At 39.9% G+C, this 20,159-nt stretch overlaps 1 pseudogene; it reads left to right on the plus strand.

Moving 5' to 3' along the window:
* Positions 1-16,324: 16,324 nt before the first annotated feature.
* Positions 16,325-17,941, plus strand: LOC145090360 (tetrahydroberberine oxidase pseudogene; annotated as a pseudogene).
* The last annotated feature ends 2,218 nt before the right edge of the window (positions 17,942-20,159 follow it).

Consider the following 20,159-nt stretch of genomic DNA (forward strand, 5'->3'; position numbering starts at 1 on the left):
CTAGACGAAGATCCCTATACATCTTTGTTGCCCCGGGATGAATGGAGAACCGGGATTTGTGTGCCTCCTCCATCAGAACCTGATGCACACCACCAAGATAAGGGACCCACACCCTATGGTGAAGATTCAATAACCCTCGGCTATCATAGTCGAAGGAGGAAACCTGCCCCACAATCCGTTCACTCTTCCGATGCTCCTCCTTCATAGCCTCCTGCTGAGCCTCCCGAATCCGCTCCAATAGCGGAGTCACTACTGTCATCCATAGACAGATATCTCGGATCGGCGCTGCCTTACAGCTAAGCGCGTCGGCCACCACATTGGCCTTCCCTGGGTGATAAAGGATCTCGCAATCGTAATCCTTTACCACATCCAACCACCGCCGCTGCCTCATGTTTAGATTCGGCTGATCCATGAGGTACCTCAAACTCTTATGGTCCATGTAAATGGTACAGCGAACCCCATAGAGGTAATGACGCCAAATCTTGAGGGCGAACACGACTGCCCCCGGCTCCAAGTCATGTGTTAGGTAATTCGCCTCGCGAGGCTTCAGCTGCCTCGACGTGTAGGTGATCACATGCCCTCTCTACATCAATACTGCGCCCAAACCTGAGATGGACGCATCGTAGTACACAACAAAATCCTCTATACCCTCTGGCAGGGCTAAGATTGGCGCCTCGCACAATCTCTGTCTTAGTGTCTCGAACGCTGCCTGTTGATCAGGCCCCTAATGAAAGACCACGGCCTTCCTTGTTAGCCTGGTCAATGATACGGCTATCTTGGAGAAATCTTGGATGAATCTCCGATAATAGCCTGCTAATCCCAGGAAACTCCGAATATCGGATGAAGACTTCGGAACCTCCCATCTCATCACGGCCTCCACCTTGGCCGGATCTACTGAAATCCCGTCTTGGTTGACTAGGTGCCCCAGAAACTACACCTCGTGCAACCAGAACTCACACTTGGAGAACTTTGCATACAAGCTCTCCCTCCTCAAAGTCTCCAGCACCTCTCGCAGGTGCTCCTCGTGCTCCTCCTACGTCTTGGAGTAAACCAAGATATCATAGATGAAAACTATCACAGACCGATCCAGCATCAGTCTGCACACGCGGTTCATGAGGTCCATGAACGCGGCAGGAGCATTGGTGAGCCCGAACGGCATCACCACGAACTCATAAAGGCCATAACGCGTCCGAAACGCGGTCTTCTGCACATCCTCCTCTCTGACCTTCATCTAATGATAACCTGAACGCAAATTGATCTTGGAGAACCAGGACGCTCCCTGCAACTGATCAAAGAGGTCGTCAATCCTCGGGAGTGGGTAACGGTTCTTCACCATTACCTTGTTCAGCTCCCGGTAATCTATACACATCCGATGCGACCCGTCCTTCTTTTTCACAAATAGGATCGGGGCTCCCTAGGGTGAACTGCTCGGTCTAATGAATCCCTTGTCTAACAGCTCCTTTAGTTGTGTAGACAACTCCTGCATCTCAGGAGGAGCCAACCGATACAGTGCCTTGGCTATCGAAGCCGCACCAGGAACTAGGTCGATCTTGAACTCTAACTGTCGCTCTGGAGGTATTCCAGGAATCTCCTCCGGGAACACATCAGCGTAATCTCACACCACTGGAACCTCGTTCACCGTCGCCTTACTCGCCTCCCGGGTATCCACAACATACGCGACATATCTCGCGCAACCCTACTGAAGGTAGCGCCTGGCTCTCGCTGCTGAACATACTGTGGGTCCACGTTGTGGCCTCTCGCCGTGGATCACCAACTCTCCCCCACTTGGGGTCCTGATTCGCACTAGCTGTTGTGCGCAATCTATCACCGCCCCATTAGGGCTCAACCAATCCATGCCTATAATCACCTTGTTCCCACGCAACGGAATGGGAACCAAATCCACCAAGTAGCGCTCCTCGAATAACCTCATAACACAATCTCTGAACACCGCTGATGCCCGCACCAATCGATCATCGGCGATCTCTACCTCTAAAGGGCAATCCAACATGCCTGAAGACTCAGTAAACTTCTTGCTAAGCGCAAGAGAAACAAACGATCGGGTGGCACCCGAGTCAAACAACACCTGAACAGGGATACCGTTCACATGGAAAGATCCTAAAGCATATACACAGAGCACATATCAATAACATAGCAGCATGAAAATGAAATAGAGGGAGAGAATCATACCCGTCACCACATCGGGTGCGGCGCGTGCCTCCTCGGTAGTCAGCTGAAATGTCCGGCTCCTCACCACTAGAGCCTCTGCCTTGCCCTGCCGGCCATCAGTGATCCGCAGGGTCGCTGGAGCTGGCGCCTTCACTGGCACGGTTGCTTTCAACTGAGGGCAATTGGCCTTCTTGTGGCCCCTCTGGTTGCAGTGAAAACACGGCAACTCAGACGTCTGTATCACAGGTGCAGGGGCAGTACAATCCCTAATGAAATGCCCCGTCTTGCCGCACTTATAGCAGCCCGACGATCCCAGTCTACATGTCCCCTCATCAGGCGTGCCGCATTTCCTGCAGCGGCTCGGTCCTGACTGGCCTTTCGGCCTACCATCTGATCCCTTGGGCTTCTTCCCCATAGCCCCTCCCGTTTGTCCCTCCTCTGTCTTCCTCTTCCGTATGTGCTCCAGATCTATCTCCCTCTCCTTCGCCCTGGCAATCATAGAATCCAGGGTAGGGCAAGCTGAAAAACTGACATGCTCCCGAATATCAGCTCGTAGCATGTCATGATAGCGGGTCCTCCTCATATCCTTATCCCGAATACCAACAACTCCCTTTCCTGGAACTTAGCGGCGATCTCCGCCACAGTCTCCGTCGTCTACCTCATATCCAAAAACTCTCTGGCCAGCTGATGAAGCTCGACAGTTGGTGCAAACTCTGCCCTGAACCTGGTCACAAAGTCCGATCAGGTCATAGCCTCGACAACCGAGGCTCCCAACGAGTCACCAATGGACTCCCACTAATCCCTAGCTCGATCTCGTAAACACCCTGCTGCAAACCTCACCTTCGACCCCTCAGGGCAGAAGCTAGTCAACTGTGCAGACTCAATGTCTGCAATCCATCACCTGGCAGCTATGGGTCCTTTTCCCCATGAAAATCCGGCGCACCACTGCCCCTGAAGTCCTTAAAGGATAGTGTGCGAGATCCCAACTAGCCAGATGTCATGTCGCTCCTGAACGCCCTGAGGCGATCCTCCATCAACTCAACTATCCCCTCCTTGATCGACCCGAAGATGATGGGGGTCGACTCAAGTATGCCTCTGGTGATCTCTGACGCGATGAACTCGCGTAGCCTCTCATCTACTGGCTCAGAACCTGATCCCGAACCCGATCCCTCTCCTAAACTGCCAACTGTCGGCCTCGATCGTAGTACCACCATTCTGCAATACATAAATAACACCCATTAGTGATACTGATACTTCATGAGGGATCACATCTACTACAAGTTCCCTGGTCTTATCTTGGCCTTCCTTGGTTCGGGTACGAATCCTCTGCTTTTTGTAGTACGGGCCCATACTACCTTCCACATCTATCCGTACCTTCTTCAAGGACTGCCTCGACTCCACCAGATCCCCTTCACTACTGATGATCACTGATATACTCATCCTAGGCTTGCCCTCGACTCCACCAGACTCCACCCTACCCGGTCCTCAGCTACTGAAGGCCTCCGTGTAATGTCACCTAGCCATTACCTGAATACCATCACATGTGATGAGGCTCAGATAATCCTTCGAGTAACAGACTCGCCCCTACAACGGTTAGACTCAAACAAGAGCTGCGCAATAGGGCCAAATCCAGCACTCTAAGACTATTCAACCCTGATCACATGTGACGTGACGTATTCACCTAATGGCTAACTCCCATCGCTCAGAGTCCCACGAAGCACAGAGCATGTAGCATTCAGACAAAAGGAAAAAATCTCAAGCAACTCCGCTCTCATAGAGAGAAACTAAACTAGCATACAATGCTAAACTCGTACTATCAGGCATAACCTAAACAGGCTATCCTACTGCTGTCTACTCAATACTAGCATGCAATTCATATAAGCTGTAACACATAAAGCAGGCACATAAGGCATCACTCCTAGATCCTTAGTCCTATTCTAGCATGATGTTCTACTGAAACTGATAAATATAACATAAACTTGTATGGGTACTTTGGGGAATACTTACTTGAGCTCGGCCGGTCGCGCACATCACACACTTTGTTCCTTCTTAAAACTCTTAGAAAGCATTTTTCTTATTTTTCAAAATCTTTTAATCCCTTGATTTGAGTTCAGACACCCCCGAAGGTGTGTCCGAATCCCTCAAACCAGGGCTCTGATACCAACTTGTAACATCCCAAAAATACGGGCCAAAAATTTCGTTTTTAATTAAGCGATTTGAAAAAGCGTTTGTAACAAAATATCATACAACCATAATATTTGATAAAACATGTCTCGTGGCCGTAAACCAAAACATAAAACATGAAAATGTCAGAGTACAAAATCCCAGAATGACTCTTGGTGCGGAAATCAAAAGAGCGTGTGTGATGCGCCGCTACCGCGCCAGCTCCTTCCCCTTGACAGAAGAGGTACCTGAAACAACAACTGAAAACCGTAAGCACGAAGCTTAGTGAGTTCCCCCAGTGTACCACATACCATATAATCACATAGCATACATACTGCCAGGCAATTCTGGGGTGCCCGACCTACCCGGTACGGCCATTCTGGGGTGCCGACCTACCTGTGTCAAGCCATTCTGGGGTGCTGACTACCCATGTCAAGCTGTTATGGGGTGCTGACTACCCATGTCAAGTCGTTCTGGGGTGCTGACTACCCTTCGGTCCTAACAACCGAACCTCAGGGACTGCTCCCCTCCTACTACCACTAACACATATAACAGATCATACTGGCATATAAACATATCAGCACATACTGTCAGACATAGCTGGGGTGCCTGACCTACCCTTCGGTCCTAACGACCGAACTCTACTACTATCACATATCATGCCATCATATAACGTATCAGGTAGTAGAAAACCTAGATGATATCACAAAGACAATCATCTAACATACACCTCCTACTGGTGGCCAGCATTGTGGCCGTTGACCCACCGCTACTGGAAGGTAACTCACCTCGAAAGTAGCTGCTGAAGTCTGCTTGCTAAGCGCCTGACTGTTGAATCACGAATCCTCCGACTATAAATCATAAACATAGGTTAGCCTCTCATACACACCCTTAGGTCAGATGACTGACCCACCCCTGGTCCAGGGTCAACTCCTTGGTCAAGGTCAACTTCCAGTTGACTGGACTCGCCGAGTCATGGCACCGACTTGCCGAGTCCATCTCCCACTAACCCGGTCCTGCACGCCAAGTCCCTCTTCCCACTCACTGAGTCACCCTTAACTCACTACTTGGGAGTATAGAACCGACTAGCGATCCGACTCGCCGAGTCTAAGGCCACTTTCATAGAACTCACCGAGTTCCTCCTTGGGACTCGCCGAGTCCCTATGACCCATTTCCCAGACAGACCAAATCTGAGAAATGCAACGCTTCCAAACCATATATCCATGTTCCTTGAGCATGCTTATCACGTAAAGTTGCAAACTTTACGTGCATGCATGGCCCTATAAGCTCAAAAAGGCAAAACCAAGCTCTTAATGAGGTCATACACTCAATGGGGACCTCAATCACTTCAACCACAGAAACTTTATACTTCTAATACGCCCATAAGGTCCAAATCTGGAGTCCTTTCAGAACATAGAGCATTAACACATGGATCTTGAGGTTTTAGGGCTTGAAAACCACTAAGTTGGGACAAAAAGGGGATCTAATGAACTAGTGATCAAGGTAAGAACTTTTCTACCTGAATGGAAGCTCCTCACAGTGTAGATTCCGGATCTATCTCCCCTCCTTGCACACTTCAACCTCTTCCTTCTTCTTCTAAGCTCCAAACCTTCTTCACAAAGCCAAAAACACTCTCAAGAACAATATGGGGGCTAGGGTTTCGCTCTACAGCTCTCTGGAAGTGTTAGGGACAAAGGAGGCCAAGTTAGAGCGTTTAAATATGGTGTAAACACCCGGATTAGGGTTTTTTCCCAAACAGGGTCTACTCGCCGAGTCCGAGGACCGACTAGCCGAGTCCAAAGTTCAGTCCCCGCGCCTTATCCCACTCCTACTCGGCGAGTTGGCCCATCAACTCGCCGAGTTCAAGGCAAAAATTCATTAATTATGAATTTTAATTACAAGAAATACGTATCGGGAACCAGGTGTTACACGTTATCTGGTTGAAATAGATCGAACGGGTAGTCCAGCACCCATATATGATTGGTAGCATCCGGTTGAGATAGACTGAAGGGGTAGGTCAGCACCCAGATATGCTTGGTAGTATCCGCTTGAAATAGATCGAAGGGGTAAATCAACACCTAGATATGCTTGTCCGTATGTTGTTCAGTATGTTTGTTTAGTATGTGGTATGTTGTGGGGAACTCACTGAGCTTTGTACTTACAGTTTTTAGTTTCTATTTCAGGTACTTCCAGTGCGAAGGGGATGGGCCAGACGTGATTGCACCGTATCGTTCCATGTTTTTCTGCACTTAGTGATTTTGGGATTTATCCTCTTATAATATTATACAATGTGAATCTTTTGAATATTTTGGTATCATTTTCTAATGAATTAAATGAATTTAAAAACAAAATTTTATCTGTATTTTTGGGGATGTTACACAAACAGAGGACAACCCAAGGTCACTTACTACAAGCCATGCAAGGAACTTCCACTCTCACTGCTGGTTGCAAATGATACACAATACAAGATCAAATAGACTGTCGAATGAAAGACTCTGCCCTAGGACCACTACATGACAAGGAACATGAAATAAAGCTAAATCATTCATTCTAGGGCTATATGATCCTAAACGTCTACAATTTTTAAAGCATTCGCTTAACAATTACTAATACCAATACATATTCCCAATCAAGCATAGTATACAATGCTTCCTAGGCTACAAGGTATCACATATCAGGCCAATCCATCATGTAATTCTTGAAGGATCCCTAGCCTTATCCTTGCATGCAAACATTCATATCATATAACATTTCAACATGTATGGGTATTTTAGGAACCACTTACTTGAGCTTGCCCGATTACACGCATCACACCCCCCTTTTTCTTTACAAAAGTCTTTTTAGAAAATTGTTTTCTTTTAAAAGATTACCAATTCATCAGTTTGAGTTCAGTCACACCCTAGAGTGTCCCTAAATTCCTCAAACGAAGGCTCTGATACCAACATGTAACGTCCCTTAAATTATAAGGTAAAATATTCATTTTTAATTCAACCAAAAACAACATTTATCCTTTTCCAATCATTCAAAAGTATATCATAATAAAACAATTATCAGAGTACAAACCCAAAATCATAAAATTAAGGAAACATGGGTGGATATGTTGCGATCAAGTCGGGCCCTTCCCTTTTGAACCGATAGTACCTAAAATTAAAGCCATAAAACCGTAAGCACAAAGCCTAGCGATTTTCCTAAATTTCCACATAACATACATATCATTGGGCCTAGCCCTGCCAAACCAATGTTCCCAGCCCGACATAGAAATTCACGAGTCATAGAGACAACTAGCATCCTACATAACATACAATGGGCCTATTCCTTCTTGATCCATGGGCCTAGCCCAACATACAAATGGTCCTAGCCTGTCATATAGTAGGCCTAGCCTGTCATACAATGGGTCTAGCACAATATACCATGCAATAGTTACAAAGACAACTAGCATAACATATCCTAGTAGGCCAGCATTTTTGCCTTCGACCTATGGCTATAGTGAGGAGACTCACGTCAATCTAGCATAGTATCTAATGCTTCCTAGGCTACAAGGCATCACATATCATGCCAATCTATCATGCAATTCCTGAAAGTATCCATAACCTTATCCTAACATGCAAACATTCATATCATATAACATTTCAACATGTATGGGTACTTTGGGAATCACTTACTTGAGCTCGGTCGATTATATGCATCACACCCCCTTTTTCTTTACAAAAGTCTTTTTAGAAAATTGTTTTCTTTTAAAAGATTACCAATTCATCAGTTTGAGTTTAGTCACACCCAAGAGTGTCCTCGAATCCCTCAAACGAAGGCTCTGATACCAACTTGTAACGTCCCTAAAACTATGAGGTAAAATTTTCATTTTTAATTCAACCAAAAACACCAATTATCCTTTTCCAGTCATTCAAAAGTATATCATAATAAAAAATTATCAAAGTACAAACCCAAAATCATAAAGTTGCGGAAACATGGGTGGATGTGTTGCGATGAAGTCGCGACCTTCCCTTTTGAACCAGAAGTACATGAAATTAAATCCATAAAACTGTAAACACAAAGCTTGGTGAGTTTCTCAAAATACCACATAACATACATATCATTGGGCCTAGCCCTGCCAAACCAATGGTTCCAGCTCGACATACAAATGCAAGAGCCATAGAGACAACTAGCATTCTACATAACATACAATGGACCTAGCCCTTCCTGATCCATGGGCCCAACCCAACATACAAATGGGCTTAGCACGTCATACAGTAGGCCTAGCGTGACAACCCAAAACTTTTATTCTGTACGATTGGTCAATTATATCAATATTAAACTCAATTTTGTCACCTTTTAACAATGTTTAAGTGCTTGTTAAAGTATTCTAAGCCTAGTACAATCAAAGTTTGGGTTATTGATCGAGTAATACCAAGCCATAGTACAACAACCGGGCCATACACCCTCTTTGGAGGAGTTTACGGCCATACACATGGGTGTGCGGCCACACACCCACCCCCATGACCGCACACCCGGGGTGGTGGGTCACCCACCCCTATAAATATGAGGAGACCCCCTCTCTTTCACTCTTTTCTTCATTTGGCTGCCCACTACTACTTTCTCTCTCTAGAATCTTCATCTAAGGACCTTCCAAAGGCTTCAAAAATGTAAGTGACTCATCCCCTAACTAGTTAGATCTTATGATTTTTCATATTTCAGCCTTGTTCTTCATCCTTTAAAGTTGGACGGTCGCACACCTTCATAAGGTGGTCGTACACACCTTAAAAGGCTCTCCAAAGTGAGAGTTTGGCCCCTATCTGCTAGTTGGACTTGGTATTAGCCTTGAAGCACCTCAAAATCGACATCGTGGGCATGAACATGGAGAGTGTACGGCTGCACACCCCTCTATACGGCCGCACACACATCCTCAGGGCCGTACACCCACTTTGATGTTCATATTTGGCCTTAAACTTGCAAAACCACTAAGTATGGGACCTAGAACACTCCTTGGATGCTTGTAGGACCTTGGAAACACCTCAAAAACACTCCCCATCATGAGTGTATGGCCGTACACTCATGGGTCGTACACCCATGCTCGTACACGCCCAAAGGGTGGTCGTACACCTCCCACATTCGATCGTATATGGTTCCGACACTTAGTTCAAACATTTCAAGGTCCTTAGGGTGGTTTCCCGTCATGTTGAGTCATGAAATACCCTAATCTAATACATATATGTGTTACCATATGTTAATAGGATCCACTTGCGTACAAAACATCAGTTGACACTCAGCAACCATACTGATCATACACTCAAATCTTACGTTAAACAGTGAGTTCATACCCCTATGCTTAAGTTTTTATAATGTTTTTTTTTTGGGGGGGGGGGGGGAATATAAGCCAAACATAAAGGTTTTCACAAGTTAAAAACTGATGCAATTACAACAAGGTATACATCAAACATTTAAAAATTGTATCCTTTTTGTATATGCGGAGCATAAAGGACATTTTCTAAACATAATTGCATAGTTTTCAGAATAGTACATGAACACAACTTGCCAGTCAAACTATAATAGGTATAGTTTGGGGAATTCATTACCGGTTTTACAAATTCAAACTACGTACGAAGTCAAACACATAAACTATGACAGATTTAGTTTATCCATTATTACATACAGATAACAGAATAACTCATTAAATAATTATTTTACGTATAATTATTTATATTCTACATCGTATACAAATGATTTCGAACACGAGAACAATAGAACAACACGTAAACTAGTTAATACAGGATTGTGAGACCTTCTTCATAGTACCTTTCGGGGTACTGGTAAATCCTGTACTTTTAGTATAACCTGAGTCTCCTAGAGGGAGAGTGTGAGATTTGTGAATAGATATATTTGGGACCGACAATCCCACACCTGAACTGTTAGCTACAGTTAGGCAGGCATGCATGGGGTGACAAATTATGTAACATCTGACGCCTGAAGAAATGTCATGGAGGTCATCAGTCATATTAACATGGTTATACAAACTCATAATAGTATCAACTAACCTTTGTTCACGGGATTTTCCTTCTTCAATAGTTTTATTTTAATTAATAAGACTACCTACTTACTACACTGGAGGGTATTCCTGGGATACAACCTTTGGTTTTATTTTAAGTAATAAAAATACCTTACAAACTAGTGATAGTCAGGGCTTTCAACAGAACATACATCACTTACTGGTGGTAGCCAGAGTTTTCAAACGTAACACATCTTACTTACTGGTGATTGACCAGGGTTTCGATACAAACAATATTTTACTTATAATGAAAAGAAATCATTTGTACAAATTCAGTGACTAGTTTTCAATACAAAAACATGCTTATGAACTCACTAGCTTTATGCTAATACATTTTCAAAATCGCTTGTATTCTCAAGACAACGATAAACAGATATCCTTTCCAACTTTTGGAGAAGACGGAGCACGTTAGAGTGGCGTCTTTTACTTTTGTTATATACTAATGAGTACATACTATGTTTTCAAACAAATGTAAATTTTCAAATTGTAATGTAATGATAGTGTTTACTTTGATTACTATGATGCAATTATTATGATACTACGCATGACGTCATCAACCCCCAGATGTTTTCGCCGTTTGTTATCACGGTTCGAGGGTGTGACACCTAGCTCGTCATACAATAGGTCTAGCCCAAGATACCATGCAAGAGTCACGAAGACAACTACTTAACAGATCCTAGTAGGCCAACATTGGTGCCTTCGACCCACGGGTATAGTGAGGAGACTCACCTCAATCCAAGATAATTAAAACACTCACGTTGCTGCATCCGAGATCCTCACACTGAACACAACCAGATTACACCGGTCAATAATTTAGACAATTCCCAAAATCCAAGGTCCAATCCATATCCGATCCTTCCAATGGGTAAAATACCATCTTACCCTTCCCACATATGACCCAACATCTCATGGCCCAACCATCAAAAGACCCAAGGCCCAAAAGGCCTATAATGATCTTTCTAGGAGTACGCCATGTGTACCAGATTGGTACGCCACGCGTACTACCTGCTGATGTGCAAAGTACAACTCTTCCATGCTTACAGATAGGGACTCCATGCACTACGCTGAGCGTATACATACGTATGCCGAAAATACTCATCAGATGTCCAATAACTCAACCAAAGGAGCTTAATACGTTAAGACATTAATTTACACACCTCAAATCTATTTCTAACTAAGGTCTTAATCCATAAAGTCGATAGCTTTAAGCCTGAGGCTTCAAGACGTCCAAATTCTAGATTTATCATCATACTTTCACAAAATGGCCAACAACTCATGCATGGGTGAACTTCAACCCCCAAAGATCCGATTTTTATCACATAACAAGCTTCGAAATGCCAAGATATGAAGTCTAAAGGTTTTAGAGTAAATTCTACTCACAAATTCAAGCTCTGGGACCAAAACATGCTTATCAAAACCCATAACTAGATCTACACTAAAGAACCATAAAGTTTGAAGCTTTATACCTCTAGAAGATAGATCAAGATGCACAAAGTCTAGATATACAAGTTTCAAGCTAACCAATACTTCTCTAATGAGCTCCCTCCTCTTCAATGTGTACCAAAAACACTCCAGATCACTTAAAATCCTCAATAATACTCAAATGAATGCTAGGGTTTTGATTTTAGGGTAAAGGTTGATGGAGGATGGAGATAATAGGGTTTGAACATAAGTTAAGGCATTTAAATAGTGTCCAAGACTCTAAATTAGGGTTTGAACCTGATTTGAGTACGCCCATCATACTACAGGTGCGCCAAGCATACTCAATGGCACACTCCGGTCTTCCCTGCCTGGTACGCCTATCATACCCGACTGAGCCAAAATCACTCTATCTTCCAAAGGCCATAACTTCTTCGTCTGATAACCATTTTCGATGATCTTTAGGATCCAAAACACAAACCGAACTCTCGATCACCTAATCTACATTATCTACATCCAAAGGGGTCTAAATCTCTCTTTCCACAAGGCCCAAAGCCTTATGATAACTGATCTTCAGGTCATGGCCCCAAATTATGAAACGATTGGAAAAAGGGAGTTACATGAAGTATTGTAAATATTGAACATTGTGATTAGGAACAAAAGGAATCAAAAACTACAATTATCTCTTATGTACTCCAACTTATGGGCAATTTGGAAACAAAAGAAATGTTATCATTTTTACAATTGAAAGGCGAGCAATTATGATGATGGAGGATGATGTATGTCTGAACACAATTAATTAGATTACGAATAGGTCTAATTTTTGCAAGATTGACTGGTCCATCTGGTGTATGTCTCCCATTTCAAATTTATGGTAATGTGGCTTAACTTGGAGTTTATATCTCGTTCTTGGGGCTTTTGGGGTTTGCTTGGGGTTTACTTGGAATTTTGGAGTTATTTCGTCTCGCAGCAGGTTTATGATTGGTGTGTGTCTTTTGTTTATTTGGGTAGGCATTTCGTCTCACAATAACATTGTTCTTTCAGTTTTGATGAGCTTTTGGAATTGAGTCAAAGGAGAGATAATAGCTCTATAGATATGCTTTTTGGAGTTGTTGTTGCAACGGACGGTCATTCACCCAACTGCCATCAGCTAATTTGGTTTGGGGGGAGACAAAAGGTGAAGGAAGACATGAAAGAGTGTAGTAGCAGGTTGATTCCATCATTTGTTTCTCAATTTCATAATTTTTAGTGTTTTTTAATCTTATTGATTCTGTTCTTTGTGCTTAAGTTTTGAAGACCAGCTGCTCGACAAGATTTCTCAATAAAAAATCCGGTCAAGAGTGTGTTTCTACTTGGGAAACTGTATCATCAATCTCTTCTTCTTGGATTAAGCTTATATTTCTTACAATATGGTAAATACATTAGCAGTTTTGTAGGATAACCCAATCATGTATTTGCTTCCTTTAGGCAAACGGTCGGTGATATGGTGGGGGTTCATTTTGAAATCAGGTTGTTCAAGGCCAATGGCCGACAAATATTTGGAGGTTAGTTATGACTTTTTGCTCACCAATTAATATTTATTCTTTTCTTTTAACAGTTAAATTTGAGTAAGAAGTATTTTATTTATATGTGTTACCACTTACTATAACAATTTAACAAAATAAAACGATAACATCAACTGTCTAAACTTATACTAATTGTTAGTGTATTGTTTTTAATATATATATTTTCATATCTAAAAAAAAGTAACTCAAATATGTACACTTCACCTGGCCTACGTAGATGGGTCCAACCTTGGTTTTATTATTCCTTTTTTTTTAATTTAATTGTTGTTATCAGTCATCATCGATTCCTTTGGCACCGAAAATCAAGAGTTTCGGTGAGCATGTTGCCATGCTTTCACTAAATATCCATTCAAAGAGATTTGTATTTGTAATACCATGTAGTGGTGTACTGACTCGACGGTCGTAAAAATGAAAGATATCCCATGAAAATTAAAATGAAAATCCTTATCATAATGGATTTTTTTTATTTGAAATACAGTTTTTATGTTCAAGTTAGTTGCATTTAGTGATTAATTTCTCATTCTTTTTAGTTGAATCAATCTCTTTTTCTTTTTCTTTTTATTACAGGTATTCATCCGTTTTCTTCAATTCTTCATTTGAGCAACAAACTTTCTACTACTGTCACAAACAATTAGCACACCTTCTGTAAGTGAATTACATTCATTCTTCTTTAATAAATGAGTACAATCTTTATCTGTATATTTATCTCCCATAGGCATTTATATCATATATAAATTTTCCAGGGATCTGGTGTACAGAGAGCTAATACAGCTGAACCTAAGCTAATAGAGCTGAACATATGCCTGGTAGACCGACCAAGTGGCTAGCTATCTTCTATTTATCATGGTGGTGTGTAGGACAATCAGATTTGAAATTTTATTTTAGAATTATCTCACCAATCAAGATATACACTTTACAAATGGCTTGACTTTCTTTTTATTTCTAATCATCATAATCCCATCTCAAAACATGACTTTTTTTTTAATTTTTTATCTTCTAAAACTATATGTAAGCATAAAGTGACCAGAACAAATGGATTGGATTGAAAAAAATAAATGGAGTAATAGTTTCACTCTTAAGTTCCCAATCATCTGAGATGGTAGGTTTCAAAAGGGTATATGTTAAATATCAGGAAATAGCACTGTACTTCACTCTTTTTACCAATATAGGAAACATACTTTATTTACTTACCCATAATAGCAACCAACCTACAACCTACATTTTGATATTGAATGTCATAATTAATCTCAAGGGGTCGAAGCCAATTGTACAACAAAATCTTGGAAAGTTATCCACAAAACATACTTCATATTTCCTTAATTGCACTTAAAAGTTACGGCCATAATAATTCTTGATAAACTTCATAAAACATTTTCTCAGATTTAATATTGAGTATATGTATTTTTTATTAGTATAAATTGCAGGTAAAAAGGTCGTACTTTTAATTTTGATCAATTTGTATTTTAGGAATTTTATGTCGTTTTGATTGATTTTTTAAGTGGATTACAGTCTCTATATTTACTCCAAAATAATATGTAATCTTTTCTATCGATAACAAACAAGAAGTGGCCAAAATGATCGGAACTGTCCAAAACCATCCCCGCAAAACAGGTTCCTCATCTAGTTCTTAAAGAGAAGTTTACAAATTATTTCATTTAGTGAATTTGAGTCCAAGTCAAGTAAGATTTTATTTTTATTATTATTTATCATATAATATTTAAAGAGAGAACATACTAATTGCTTAGCTTGAAATGAATGGTGTCATGGTTGCCATTTATTTTGTCTACTATATCAGCACCACCTAAACATGATCTTATTTTTACAATATTTTTATTATTTCTTGTCATAGGCAAAGATCGGTCACTATGACATGTCACATTTATTTTGTAAATTTATTTAAACAACTTAATTTAATAAAAACTTAGAATTTTATTAGATAAAATAAAAAATATTTAGTAAGAAATTATAAACATAAAAACTTAAAAATACAAAAAAAAATAATAATTAAAATGTTGGTGGACAACTTCACGTTCTCTTTGTATGTATTTTTGTGATTTCGGATGCGAACATACGACTTCATCATGGCTTAAAATATTGAACGTTGTCTTCAACACTTTTAACAACTTCATCATCATTCCTTTATGTCTGTATGAAGATAACATGTTCCCATTCAAGCAAAAGAGAAAAAAAATTCTAGTTTAATTATGTTTTGCAATGACAATTAATAAAACTCATAACAATCAATTCTAAATGTAGGTTTATCTTCCAAAATCGGTTTTCTTGCATGACCAACTTTTTCTGGCATTGTCCAAATGGCCGGATATAGCAATACAAAAATATAAAGAAGTGATGCACGATTACTAATTTACAATCAATCATTTGTTTGTACACATTTGTAAACAATCCTAACTCTTTTTTTCCTTATTGATTTCGTATTTATTAGCATGACTTTTATTGATAAATATTTTGATGTAGTAACTATTTGCGTAAAAGAATTAATCGCCTCTACAAACTAATTTCTGAAAAAAAAAACTATTCGCACCCGTCACTTGGCCAGACCGCTAATATATATATATATATATATATATATATATATATATATATATATATATATATATATATATATATATATATATATATATATATATATATATATATATATATATATATATATATATTTCTTGTTATTGACGAGAATTACATTTAGTCTGTTTTTGTGCTTATGAACAAACTACTTCATTACCTATTCATTTCCTATATATATATATATATATATATATATATATATATATATATATATATATATATATATATATATATATATATATATATTTGAATTCACCATCCTCTTTCCATGGTTTTTCCAATCCATTTCCGTCACCATTTTATAATCACTTTTTGAGGTTACTTCTATGCTCCGTACTCTATTTAAATACATGATTGTTAATAATCAAGGCCACCCATGCATGAGAACATGAAAAAGTCACAACTAAGCTCCTGTGTCTTCCTCTTGGTTCTAACTCTCTCCTTTTCTGTTTCTTGGGAAACCTTTCATTCCCTTGATGTAACACCAGGTTCTGAAAATCTCATGATAAGTTGCATACAATTCAATTCCAACAATGTCACTTCCATCTCTCAACTCATTTTCACTCCTGTCAATACTTCTTTCTTACCCATTTGGCAAGTCGCAGTACAAAACACAAGGTTCATTAAACCCTCAACTCCTAAACCATCAGTCATCGTGACACCAGTGGAAGAGACCCTTATCCAAACAGCTCTATATTGCGCCAAGAAACATGGCTACGAGATCAGAATCAGAAGCGGGGGCCACGACTTCGAGGGCCTCTCGTACACTGCTGATGTTCCCTTTGCTATGATTGATTTCACCAACATGAGGTCTATAGAAGTTGACGTACCAAACAGGCTTGCATGGGTCCAGGCAGGCGCCGTGGTTGGTGATCTCTATTACAGTATTTCTCAAAAGACCGACACCTTGTATTTCCCGGCAGGTGTTTGTCCGACGGTGGGTTTTGGCGGGTACATAGGCGGTGGTGGCTATGGAAACCTAATGAGAAAACATGGTACTGCTGCTGATAATGTTTTGGATGTTCGTTTCATGGATGTCAATGGAAATATTCTTAATAGGATGTCGATGGGTGAAGATTTGTTTTGGGCGATTCGAGGAGGTGGCGCTTCAAGTTTTGGAATAGTTCTTGCATGGAAGCTGCAGTTGGTTCCAGTTCCAGAAAGAGTAACTGTCTTTATACTGAATAAGACTTTGGAAGAAGGCGCAACTGAAATTTTCCATAAATACCAATACGTTGCACCTTCTATTGATAGAAATTTGCACATAAGAACTCAGGTTTTTGGCGAATATATCAGCAACACCACCAAGAAAACTATACGGATTATGTTTGAAGGAATTTATCAGGGAACAATCGACACATTGCTTCCACTGTTGGATCAAAATTTTCCTGAGCTCGGTGTTATACGAGAGATTTGTCAAGAAGTAAAAACCGTTCAGTCAACCCTTATGTTTTAGGGCTTGCCAAGCTCTACATCAACAGAGATTCTCACGAACAGATCTGCCATAGCCAAGCTGGACAACAAAAGTAAATCGGACTATGTTAGGACACCGATCCCCATAAGCGGACTAAAAAAGATATGGAGAAAGCTTTTCGAAAATGATGAATCAGCCCTTCTGATGATCAATCCTCTTGGTGGAAGAATGGCTGATTACTCAGAGACAGCAATTCCGTATCCTCATAGAGTTGGGGTGTTGTACCAAGTGCTCAAGACTGTTAATTTTTTCGATCAATCTTCAGACACAACCCCTATATCTCTCAGTCGGATAGCTTGGCTGGAAAGCTTGGAGAAGTTATTAACGCCTTATGTGTCAAATAACCCGAGGGAGGCGTATGCTAATTATGTGGATCTTGATTTGGGTGTTGGAAGTGATAATTATGAAGAAGCTAGTGTTTGGGGCGAGAGGTACTGGAAAAGGAATAATTTCAAGAAGTTGATTCGAATCAAGGCCAAAGTTGATCCCAAGAATTCCTTTAGGCACCCACAAAGTATACCAGTTTTCTAATAAAAACATTGCGACATGTGAAGCACCTAGCTAGGTTAAAGAATGATCTGAAAACTTTTTCTGTGTTTACTTCGTTTGATTCTTCTATTTCTTAAAAAACTATAGCAATAAATCTATTTTATGTTCGAACTCTTCTATAAGGCTGCTCTGTACGGGCAACCCCGTTGAATGGGTCACATCAACCTAGAGGGAAAAAAAGAGGTGGAGAGAGAAGAAAATGGCGTTACACATCATTGTGGAGGCAACGGTGGGCAAAGAAAACAAAGATAACGGGCGAAAACGAAATAGGGAGGGCGGTGTTTTGGCGTGGTCACGGCGTTTTTGTAATGCCACCTCACAAAAACGAAGGTGGGTGTTGCCCACACCCAACCCTCTAAATGAATATAAGAGCATCTCCGTCAGAGGGGGAAACCTTAAACGACCTAGGGGGCCATGGCCCGTGCGTTTTTTTACCTAATGTTATAGTCTTGACGCTTGACCAAGTAGATTTTCTTTACAAAAATTATATATGTATCATTTACCATTGGCCCCTCGGTAAAAATAATAAGAAAAAAAGATAAAAAGGAGAAGAAACAAACGATCAAAAGATCATTAGCTAAATAAAAGGGAATTATTCTTAAAAGGCGGTAATGTAACCTGTCAAATACTGAAAATGGGATAAAGGAGTAACATAGAAGTAGAACATACGAACGGTATACAAAATAAAGTTAAGGAGGTAGAAAGGAAATCACAAGATTAAAAAAGTTGTGCTATAAATATCCGTCCTTAACCAATTTTATGTTCGAACTCTTCTATAAGGTTGCTCTGTATGGGCAACCCCGTTGAATGGGTCACATCAGCCTAGAGGGAAAAAAGAGGTGGAGAGAGAAGAAAATGGCGTTACACATCGTTGTGGAGGCAACGGTGGGCAAAGAAAACAAAGATAACGGACGAAAACGAAATAGGGAGGGCGGTGTTTTGGCGTGGTCACGGCGTTTTTGTAATGCCACCTCACAAAAACGAAGGTGGGTGTTGCCCACACCCAACCCTCTAAATGAATACAAGAGCATCTCCATCAAAGGGGGAACCCTTAAACGACCTAGGGGGCCATGGCCCGTGCGTTATTTTACCTAATGTTATAGTCTTGACTCTTGACCAAGTAGATTTTCTTTACAAAAATTATATATGTATCATTTACCATTGGCCCCTCGGTAAGAATAATAAAAAAAAAGATAAAAAGGAGAAGAAACAAATGATCAAAAGATCATGGCTAAATAAAAGGGAATTATTCTTAAAAGGCGGTAATGTAACCAGTCAAATACTGAAAATGGGATAAAGGAGTAACATAGAAGTAGAACATACGAACAGTATACAAAATAAAGTTAAGGAGGTAGAAAGGAAATCACAAGATTAAAAAAGTCGTGCTATAAATATAGTAAAAGGTAATGTTAATGTGTTGTTGTATGTGAGTAGTATGATATAGTTATATTTGTTATTTGTTTATATTGTATATTTACAATAATTTTATTACATATCTTATTTAATAATGTTGATTTTTGAAATTAGTTTGATTAACTTATAAACATATTTATCTTTGTTAATCAATATATTATAAAAAAAAATATAAATATACACTTTATTGATTTGTATTAAGTATTTAGGTTAATTATTAAAGTATAAGTTTTTTAATTCATAAACCTAGAAATGAACTTTATTATTTGTTTATTTTTAATTTTATTTTGTGTTTTTAGCATGTTTTTTTGTAAAAAAAAAACAAATTGTTTGATAATATCTATTTGATAATTATTATTTTATTCTACTATATGTTATATATTAGTTAATTTCCTTATATAGTATACATTAACATGAAAAAAATAATTCATAAACATCTTTATATGGTTATTGTTTAAAATTTTGGTTTCGGCCCCTCCAAATTTAATGCTTGTGTTCCGCCCCTAATCTTCATTTTAAAGTTTGTTCAAAAGTCAAAATGATTGTATTTTGTATATTTAAGTGTAGTTTGTATATGTGAAATTACAAAGACACTGTTAGTTCTTATATGATAAACATTATAACAAGATTACATGTATTATTAGAAAGTTACATAGAACTCGCCATATAGGACCTAGTTTCTATTGCTACAACCATATCTTTTAGCCATATAATTATATTAGGGGTGTAAACAAGCTGAGTTGAGCCCGAGCTGGGCTAGTCTAGACTCGGAATCGTTTAAGTTATG

Source organism: Lactuca serriola, chromosome 2 (assembly GCF_051521515.1).
Source record: "Lactuca serriola cultivar US96UC23 chromosome 2, Lser_US96UC23_V15, whole genome shotgun sequence".
Taxonomy (NCBI): Eukaryota; Viridiplantae; Streptophyta; class Magnoliopsida; order Asterales; family Asteraceae; genus Lactuca; species Lactuca serriola.